This window comes from Anneissia japonica, unplaced genomic scaffold, assembly GCF_011630105.1.
Source record: "Anneissia japonica isolate Jap-2015-1 unplaced genomic scaffold, ASM1163010v1 scaffold379_len61912_cov120, whole genome shotgun sequence".
Classification (NCBI taxonomy): domain Eukaryota; kingdom Metazoa; phylum Echinodermata; class Crinoidea; order Comatulida; family Comatulidae; genus Anneissia; species Anneissia japonica.
The window spans coordinates 1-9,786 of NW_022685519.1; the positions used below are offsets into that span (position 1 = coordinate 1).

General features: G+C 35.1%; 1 pseudogene; it reads left to right on the forward strand.

Annotated features, from left to right (window-relative positions):
• The first annotated feature begins 152 nt into the window (after window positions 1-152).
• LOC117111418 overlaps window positions 153-9,786 on the forward strand; it is an 18,486-nt pseudogene continuing 8,852 nt past the window's right edge.

The window sequence follows — 9,786 nt, forward strand, 5'->3', positions numbered from 1 at the left end:
TTGATTTTTTTTTTTTTTTTTTGCAGCGTCTAATGACACAGCGACCGGTTGCTTTAACTTTTCTTATCGTGTCTATATCCCTTTTTGTTGTTGTTGTGCGCGCTTGACGGTCACACCTGAGGGCGCACTCCAGTGTTAGGCGAAAAACCAAGATTCAACAGGAGTTTTGCACTAGACACAACTGCGGTGGCTAATGTTTTTCAGCGTGACTTCAGTTCTAAGTAAGCTAAGATGTGATTTGATATTGATTTACAGCTTTTAGTACTTATCAGAGATGGCTTAATGTAATTGTTAGTATACATTATTTAATTATTATCATAAATTTTATGTTAAATTGATCATAGTCTAGGGCTCTGACGAGTCTTGAGCTAAGCCTTAGCCTAAGGTTAATATAAGGCTAGCCCTAGTTAGGCTAGCCCGAGCCGACCTTAGGCCTGGGTAGTCGAGAGGACGCTCTAGGCCTAGCCTGCCCAGAGCCATAGATAGAAAGAGTTGCGACATTGAGAATTTAGAAGCCATTTTGTGTCATACGCGATGCGCGTTCTGTGTCTAACATGATGTGCGTTCCTGTGTATAATATTGTATAATACATTTAGCGGCCTCCTGTATAGTTTAATTTCATTTAATCTTTTTAGCAGTCGAATTTCATGTATTTATTTATAGATTTTTTTTTTAATGATTTCACTACTTTATATCCAATTTCATATTATAAAATAATACTGTAATAATTTACTATTTTTAAGCAGTTCTTTAATCCTCGCCAATAGACCGAGAGAGCCCCTCGATGGAAAGCATTCTTTAATTAGGCAATCCTTTAGTAGCTCCTATTATTTTTGCAAATAAATGATTTGACGACCAGCAAAAAATAATTAAATATGTATATCAAAATGTAATTTAAATCCGTCTAGGGTATATACAATTTTGCTCTTTAAATTTGAATATGAGCGAGCCCTATACAAATCTTATGTTATTAATTTGATTATTATTATTTATAAATATTAAAATAGTATAGGTCAGTTGGCCGCAATATATAAACTGTGCTTTGCTGTAAATGTTATAAATTGTAAGTGTTAAATGATATACAGGATCTGTGATATATTCAACTTGTGTAATTATCGTACATTTTATTGTATTAAAAGTCTCGCCTCTATTTTAATGATGGCTGTACAGTATGTTACTTTTATAAACACACTGCAAGAGCGTGTCCGCTGTTTTAAAAGCGTCGTTTCCAAAATAAAGTTATAATAATTATATAATAGTATGCAATCATTTTAAAGATTATTAAACATCACCTTTATTTTCATTGTCATTCGTATTTATACAGGCTGTACAAAGATTTGAAATTAAGAACCATTTTCTAATATTGTTTAGCGAACAACCTTTAAAGATCTTCAGAAAAGGTCGGGAAAAAAAATTAATTTTTTTTCTTATTTAGCTTAAATATTTTTCTGAACGCATCTAGGCGAATGAGAAAATAAAAATAAAATTTTAATGCTGAACGTAATCAGTGTAATAATGCAACTGATAAATGATTTAAATTTATATAATTAAGGAAGAAATATATATATATATATATATATTTAATATATAACTATTAAAAACATATTTAATATATAACTATTAAAAATATATTTAATATATAACTATTAAAAACAATTAAAACCAAAGAAAAGATTACCATTAAATAAAATAGGTCGGGTCTTCATTGATTAAAATGTGACGAATTAACGATAATTTAAAACAATTCTAATTTTAATTTCAATCATTTACGCAAGCACGGAATTTACGCGAGTACGCACATGCGCAAATATTCGATTATAATATGAATTCTTATACGCTGTCCATACTAAGTGATGTTAATTATAAAATATAATTGTAAACCCAATTAATTGTGTGAAATTAATATGCAATGTACGTAACACATATACTTTGCATGTGTTCATCGGGAAGATTATGAAACAAAATGGACGGTGTGTACCACGTGACTTTCGTAAACCAAGGAGCGGAATGTCGCAACTCTTTATATATATGGCTCTGAGCCTGCCTAACACTAGGCATAGGACACTAGGCATAGGAAAAACAATCATACCCTACGAGCAGTCGAGATACAAGTGAAGTGGCCAGTCCGACACAGACCAATTTTATCCAAGCGGGACTGGCTTTAGTGGCTAATGTCAACGGAGTACTGATTTTAGTAGTCCGGCAGACCGATTTTGGCGGCCAAAATCTGTCCTGCGGACATTTTTTGGTCCGGACCAATTTTCGCGTGACAGGCCCAGGGTAATAATAATAATGATAATAATAGATGGATTTATATAGCGCAGGTAAACGAGGTCTCTATGTGCTCGGGACTAGATTTTGCACTTTTCAATAACTTTCTCCTCCCCTGAGGGTCACTTCATGTCCACCGCAGCCAGTAAACATGCGCACTTTCATCTGTTTACGACAGGGGCCGAGTGAACCAGTACACCAGGGTAACCCCCTACTCATCAATACTACAAGCGTTATGTCGATAAGTTGTTGGATCGATCCAGGCCTATTCTTGTAGGCGCACCGCTATATATACCATACGGCATAAAACCTCGAATTGAAACTCAGTAGGGCTTCTTTTTTTGCAAACTTTGGATGAGCTTCTTTTCGAGGCTACTTTTGCGAAGTAAAAGGTTTGGGGAGGGGCAATTTTTTTTTTCAAAATGAATGACACAAATTTTTTTGAATTTTTACTTTAAAACAATAAATAAGTTAAGGCCACTGTAACATCAATCTGTATCATGGAGTGTATTTAACTGGCATTAAATCACCTAAACTACTGTATATAAACCAAGTTTGTTTTTTATTATTTATTGTGTTTTTAATTAATTTGGTTTTTTTTTTTTTAATTCTACTACCTCAAAAAGAAGGTGTAAAAATTGGTAATGCCCCTTTTTCCTCTTCTGTATCTCATTCACCTTCCCCAGTTTTTCGTCAAACAACTTTCATGTGTCTTAGAAAAGTCAGTTCTACAACATATCAACAAATATTTTGCCTCCGGAGCTACAGTCGACCTTAATGTCCTCAAAAGGATTTTTTTTTATTCAGCTTTATATGCCAAACAGTGAACATTTCAAAGTGGCAATCCCATCACAAGAGAACAGTGGCTGTATTTACTAGTACACACCCCCTACTCATCTCAAAATATGTACTGGGTTCTTTGAAGTGCACATGAGTCAATTGTGTACACTAGGCCTACGGTTTATAGTCTTTGTTGGAGAAGACTTGTTCCACCTCCAGAACCAGCCGAGCCTGCTGTTTGAACCAGCGCCGATATTGTGGCTGTAGGCATCTGCCTTAACAGCTTCGCCATTTGACTTGCCTAAGATATTTGTTTTTATAGTAAATGGTATGTAAACCACCTGTACAGTAATTTTTTTTTATTGTTGCAATTGTCATTGATTCCATTTTTGATGAGCATTTCAGTGTATCTCTGCAGACAGTTCCTAAACGGAATCCTTTTTTGAGCTGCACTGAAGCGTTGTTTATGTTTTGACTTTATTTCATTTAAAAGGATGATTAACGGTTGCAGAAACTGAACCATGCTTCGTGATTCAAGAGATGAACACTGTGATTCAGATGAAGAGGAGGGTGGCTCCAATGCTGCTCTTACCAGCTTTCTTTTTGGCAACATTGACAAAAAGGGGCAGCTTGAATCAGATATATTTGACCAGGTAAAAAAATATCGCTAAATGCACTTTGGACTCCACCCTAAACCTTAACAATAAGTCAGCGAGACTGGAGTTATGGCGGTTAGGTTGGAATACTAAAGTGCATGGTGCAAACAAATTACTAAATTGCTAAAGATATAGAAATACAGTATGTTGACTTTGCTAGCATCATAAAATGGCTCACTTCACAAAATGTGTCTATGCACTCTTCCCCACTTCAATGGCCTTCAACTTCTCTCAGTTTAATTCCATACAGACCTCCCTCTAGTTGAAGACCCTTCCAATTAAAGATGACTTCCAATTAAGACCACTTTTCTATAGTCCCAAATTAACAAATTTCTTTATCTTTATGATATATTTATTATCATATCATGTCATTTCCATCACTTTATATTTACAAATGCAGACACAAAAATGCAAAAAAAACCCACCAAAATGACTCAGCAGTACCTGGTAGGATTGTTTTAAGTTTATGAAGGTTAAACTAAAGAGGGCGCTCTTAAATGATACAATGGTCATCCGTCTGTGAGCTCTCCAGTACTAACTGAAGAAACAAAAATATGTAACAGAAACAAAGCTGTTAAGTGGTCTTTTCATTTGAGGGACACATGTATTTTTATTTTTCATTGCTCCCAGAATAAATGTAATCTCAATAATTAATACAGTTAATAATATTTTACATTAGTTCAACAAAAATTAATATTTCTCGTAATCTGTAATCCCCTTTTCAAGGCCCTGGTATCGTATATGATATTAAGATAAAATGTCTTTTTCAGGAATCTGTACGCCACATTGGAGCGCTTGGCAACCTCAGTGGTCTAGGGAGCTTAGCTCAATCACTAACACAGACTCAACAGCAAGGATCATCGGATGACGACTATGATGCTTCCAAGGATGATGGTAAGAGAGGATATTTGTGTCATTTAAATATTGATGGAGATGATGTAATGAATATTTCACAGATAATTGTTTAACTATTTTAAGTAATGTAGCTTTTAACATTTAGTGAATGTTTCCTATTGTATACTCAATGACATTTAATTTAATTAATGTTTTTTAGTAAGCTTTAATTTTGTTAGGATACTTTTTAGTTGGTTTCTAAAGAAGAAGATTACTGCTTGAATGACAGCTTGTGAAATAATAATTAAAGTTTGTTTATAAAGTACATTTTACATCACAATCAATCCTACAGTAGTCAAAGTTCTATTACACTTATTTTTTTTTTTATTACAATTTGATTTCTATTTTTGTTATTATCAGTGGTGTAACCAAGATTTTAGGAAGAGGGTTGCTGATGGAAGTCATGGTTGGCTGTGACGTTAGAAAATTTTAAGAACTTGAGACTTTTAATTGCGGGAAGATGGCACAATACATAAAATCTACAAAAATGTCTATATTGTTGAAGCCGGGGTGAGAGTAATTTAAGAATTGGGGACTTTTAGATACCGGAAAATGGCACTTCTTAAATTTGTTCAAACTCTGAAAGGACCCCGAGCACTCCCCTGGATACACTGCTGATTATTAATGCAATTTAGTTAGTGTTCTAGATGAAAGTGAATGCTGTTGTTGCTGCACTTTATATAATATTTTCTGTTTTACTTTGGATCATTGCAGATGATGAAAGTGTATCAAGTGCAGCTGTTGATTATTCTGATATCACAGAAGTTGCCGATGACGATGAGGAGATGGCGCAGGGCATTCAACCATACATGGGTACTTACATTGCCCCAAAGAGAGGTATGTAGGGCAAAGTGAGACTTAAAATTGTATAAGAATGAGCTGTATATTTATTGTGAAGCTTTAAATACATGATTGTATTTAATGTCCTGTCTCATGTTTTATTTGACAAAAACCTGTGACATACCTAAATATAGTCATGATGACATCACATTATGACCATATATAGGTACATCATGACTATATAAACTAGATTCCAGTCCATAAATTTTGTCTTAATTAGTAAAACCTATTGAAGATGAATCGATTTTGGCACCATTGTCATTCCATATTATTTCTTTGTGTGAATGATGTTCCATGCTATACTTTTTAAGGATTTTTCTTGATATAAACAGATATTGGTTGTGCTCTCTGAAAGTTTTTAACACTAGGAAAAATCAATAAAGTAGAGACTTGTGGCAAGTGTAGATGTATAGGCATGCAACAGATTTTTGTCAAGTAATATTTGACAGTCTGGATGTCAGGACAAAGTTTAATAAAAGACTATAACCTTTCAGATGACGATGATGAGAATATACACATCTAGATGTGTATAAGAGACAGCAGTAGGGCTTCTTTGTGGGGTGTGGAAAGACTATGCAGCAGTCAAATAAATCAGTAGCCACGAGTGTGTCATGAATTATTAAGAGGTATAAATCGGGGAACTTCTTCACGTTAGCCTGGAAACACATGCATTTGCCCCTGTTCTGTAGCTGTCTCTTATACACATCTAGATGTGTATAAGAGACAGACTCAAGACAGTCAACCAGTTCCAGAGAGGATAGGACACCATCCAGAAATTTTGAAAACCTAACTTCCAGAATGGATTTGGAATCCAGTATAATTTTACCATCTGTCGTTCCTGCAACCTCATCAAGGAGCTCTCCCAGTGATTCTGAAGGAATATCAAAATCTCCATTAGAGCAACCTCTGGATAAGGGTGATGGTGAGACAGAGGCAGGTGAAAGTAAGACAAAAAGAACTGAAAACTCTGAAGATCAATTACTGAAGGATTCCAGTAAAGGGTCGACAAAAAATGTAGATTCACAGACAACGCCGAAGAAAAGAAAAATGCCAAGTGTTACCGAATTGTTTCCAGAATTCAAACCAGGAAAGGTAGGTATAAAAATACATATCCAATAAAATAATGCTTCTGCATATGTAAAATCATATGAATAAGAAATGAAACAGTCAATATATCTGCCTCAGAATAAAATATTTAATGTATGAATACTTTTGAGCATAGGTCATCATCAGGTATTTATTGAAATATGGAAGAACATAAGTGACGAGAATCTGTATACAGAATGAGAGCACTTTAAAAATCGTGAAATGATGAATCAAAACAAATGAACAGTAAACAAAAAAATATTTCTGATATTTAGTGCTCAATACTTAGCTGTAGAGCGTTGTATGATTATTAATTATCAGGCCTCGTTTTTTTGTTTTATTTTTACTAGCCAACTGGGCTAGTTCAATGCAGTTTCACTAGCCCACAGGCTATTTTACTAGCCCAATTATTGGCTATACAATACTCCATTTAACACACATTACCATGTTCTGATAGGCGGGCACATTGCCTGTCGCTGGATTTTCAGGGTTGCCAAGGTTTATTTTCCATTGGGTTTTCCATGTGACATTCGGTAATTTTACAATCAATGGACGTTTAACCCTCCTTTATATTTATCATTTATTTTACTAAATCAAAACTACCGTACAAAATATTATTTGATGAACAATCTTTTCACATGTGTGTATTTTAATTGAGGGCATCATTTTTTGACAATTAAAAGAGGTAAAAACATGCTTTTATGCTTTTCTGTTTCTACAGAATAGCGAAATTTAGTATCATTACGTAGATTTTACAATATAAGTTAAACAAAATAGCGAGGTACGTGTACCGGAGAAATCCTGTTGATCATTGTGAAGGTAGACTATAGGGTATTAATAAATGCCAGAAGTATGAGACGCTGATGGTGTTATAGATTCAAGTACTTATGTCCTTGTAATTGTATCCTGAGCCTTGAGTAAGATAGGACCTCAGTGCAGTACATAGGCCTAATCAAGAAGCAGTGAATTTCTGTTTCATTATAAAATTAATCCATTAGATTTGATTATTGGCGTATTGGCTTTCAGATTCTTAATTAATGCTATTTGCTGGAGGGGAGAAGGTGGGGTGGGGTGTGGAAAGACTATGCAGCAGTCAAATAAATCAGTAGCCACGAGTGTGTCATGAATTATTAAGAGGTATAAATCGGGGAACTTCTTCACGTTAGCCTGGAAACACATGCATTTGCCCCTGTTCTGTAGTGGTAGGGGATGCTACGCCTCACAACCCCACCCTCCTCTGGCTCACCCCCTCCTCCGCCCCAGTAGCCAATACCTAATAATTTTTTCTCCGGTTTGCCCCTGATCCATTTCTTTTCTTGATAATATTTATATTTATAGAAACAACTTTTTTTTATTTAGGTACTTCGTTTTTATCGTTTGTTTGAAACAAAGAACACAAATGCGCTGCCTCAGCTTTGGCGTGGTGCCAAGAAGAAACGTAAGAAGAAACGACCTGTTGACGGATCCGACCTGTTGAGTCCCACAAAGAAATGTGGCTTTGACTTTAACTATGCTCCAACGCCTCCACCGGAGCAATGCATGTCGGATGACGAGGTACACCTCTTTCTTATAAGTAACTTATAAGTTTCTTATACAATGCAAACATCAAGTAAAAGTATTAGAAGTTGTTTAAAACAAGTATATTTTGGTAAAATTTGTGCAAAAATGCAATACTGAAAACATAAACATTTCTTGGCAATTAAACAAAATATTGATTGAGTATTCCACATGAAAAATACCAGTAGGCGTATTTGAAGTGCCATGAATTTCGCAAGATGGATACTGGTGCTATAAAAGTGCTAATTTGATGTTAATTATTATATAAGTCAGTCGTGATGGCATCACTGAAACTCACAATGTTGTTTTCCTATCCCCAACCATGCAAGCCCTCAAGAAATGTTTTCATGCATTAATTTAACCATCATATAATAATTTTCAATAACGTGTGTACTACACACAGCTATACTAATTACTTATTAATAGAGTTGTTATATTGTATAATGTTTTATTATTTAGATAACTATGATGGCACCAGTTGAAACACAGCATGAAGATGTTGACTCGGACTCGGAGAATCAGAAGGAGAACCGTCCAAAGGTTGCCCCGTGGCGATATGGACCGGCCCAGTATTGGTACGACATGTTAGACGTACCTGAAGATGGCGAGGGGTTTGATTATGGATTCAAATTGAAATCAGTAAGTTGCTGGACCGGTAGAATTTTGGCTCTGCTGTTTGCATTTCATGCCCAAGGTTATAAGTTTAAATTCTGCCAAAACTAATAAAATATTTTAATATCTACAGAAACGTCTGTTCAGATGTCATCATACTATTAAAATTATTAGGTGTGCTCTTTGTCCTGAGACACAGCAGACAGTATTTTTATCAGACATTGTATGATGAAGCAGAGCATCATCCAACTTGAAACAGACATAGAATAAAACTTGAATCCTGTCCAGACTATCATATTTTATTTGACAAATACATGTGACATGCCTAAATATGGTCATGATAGTATAACCTCAAGACCATATATAGGCACACCATCACTATAAATGGTTTTCTCAAAGAAAATCGGATTGATAATCTGGACAAAGCTTTAAGTTTGATCAAATATCCAAACAAACTTATACACTACATTATTATATTAAAGAAAATATGAAGGAATGAGGACATACATTGCAATAGTCATGAATGTACTGTGCTTTGAAATGGATGGTTCTATTTTTATAGGGGTGTTTAAGCTAAAGCAAAAATAGCAATAGTCCATTTATAAATAAATAAACATAAACATTTCACTCCCAGGCTACCAAGTTTGTTTTGCATATTCCCTTTAATGAATAAATGGTCTGAAAAAATTTTTAATAGTATTTTGATGATTTTTTTTTTCTAAGGATAAAAACAACGATGACGAGGAAGTAGAGCCAGAAGCTAAAGTAAAGAAATTTGTAGTGATCCCAGAGGCACCCCAGGAATGCTTTGAGATGGTGAACCAGCAGCAGTGGGAGAATGATATCATATGGAATGCTGATGATGTCAAAGACAAGGTGTTGAAGAACACCCAGGCTGCTAACCAGGCAGGGTGGTTGCCCACACTGGCCCACCGCACTGCGTTCCAGTATCACCAGGAAAAAGGTAAGCACACCCAGGCTGCTAACCAGGCAGGGTGGTTGTCCACACTGGCCCACCGTAATTCTGATGTTCTTTTTTTTCTCTTTTCACAGAAATTCAAGTCAATACAAAATGCAAGATAAACCTTAT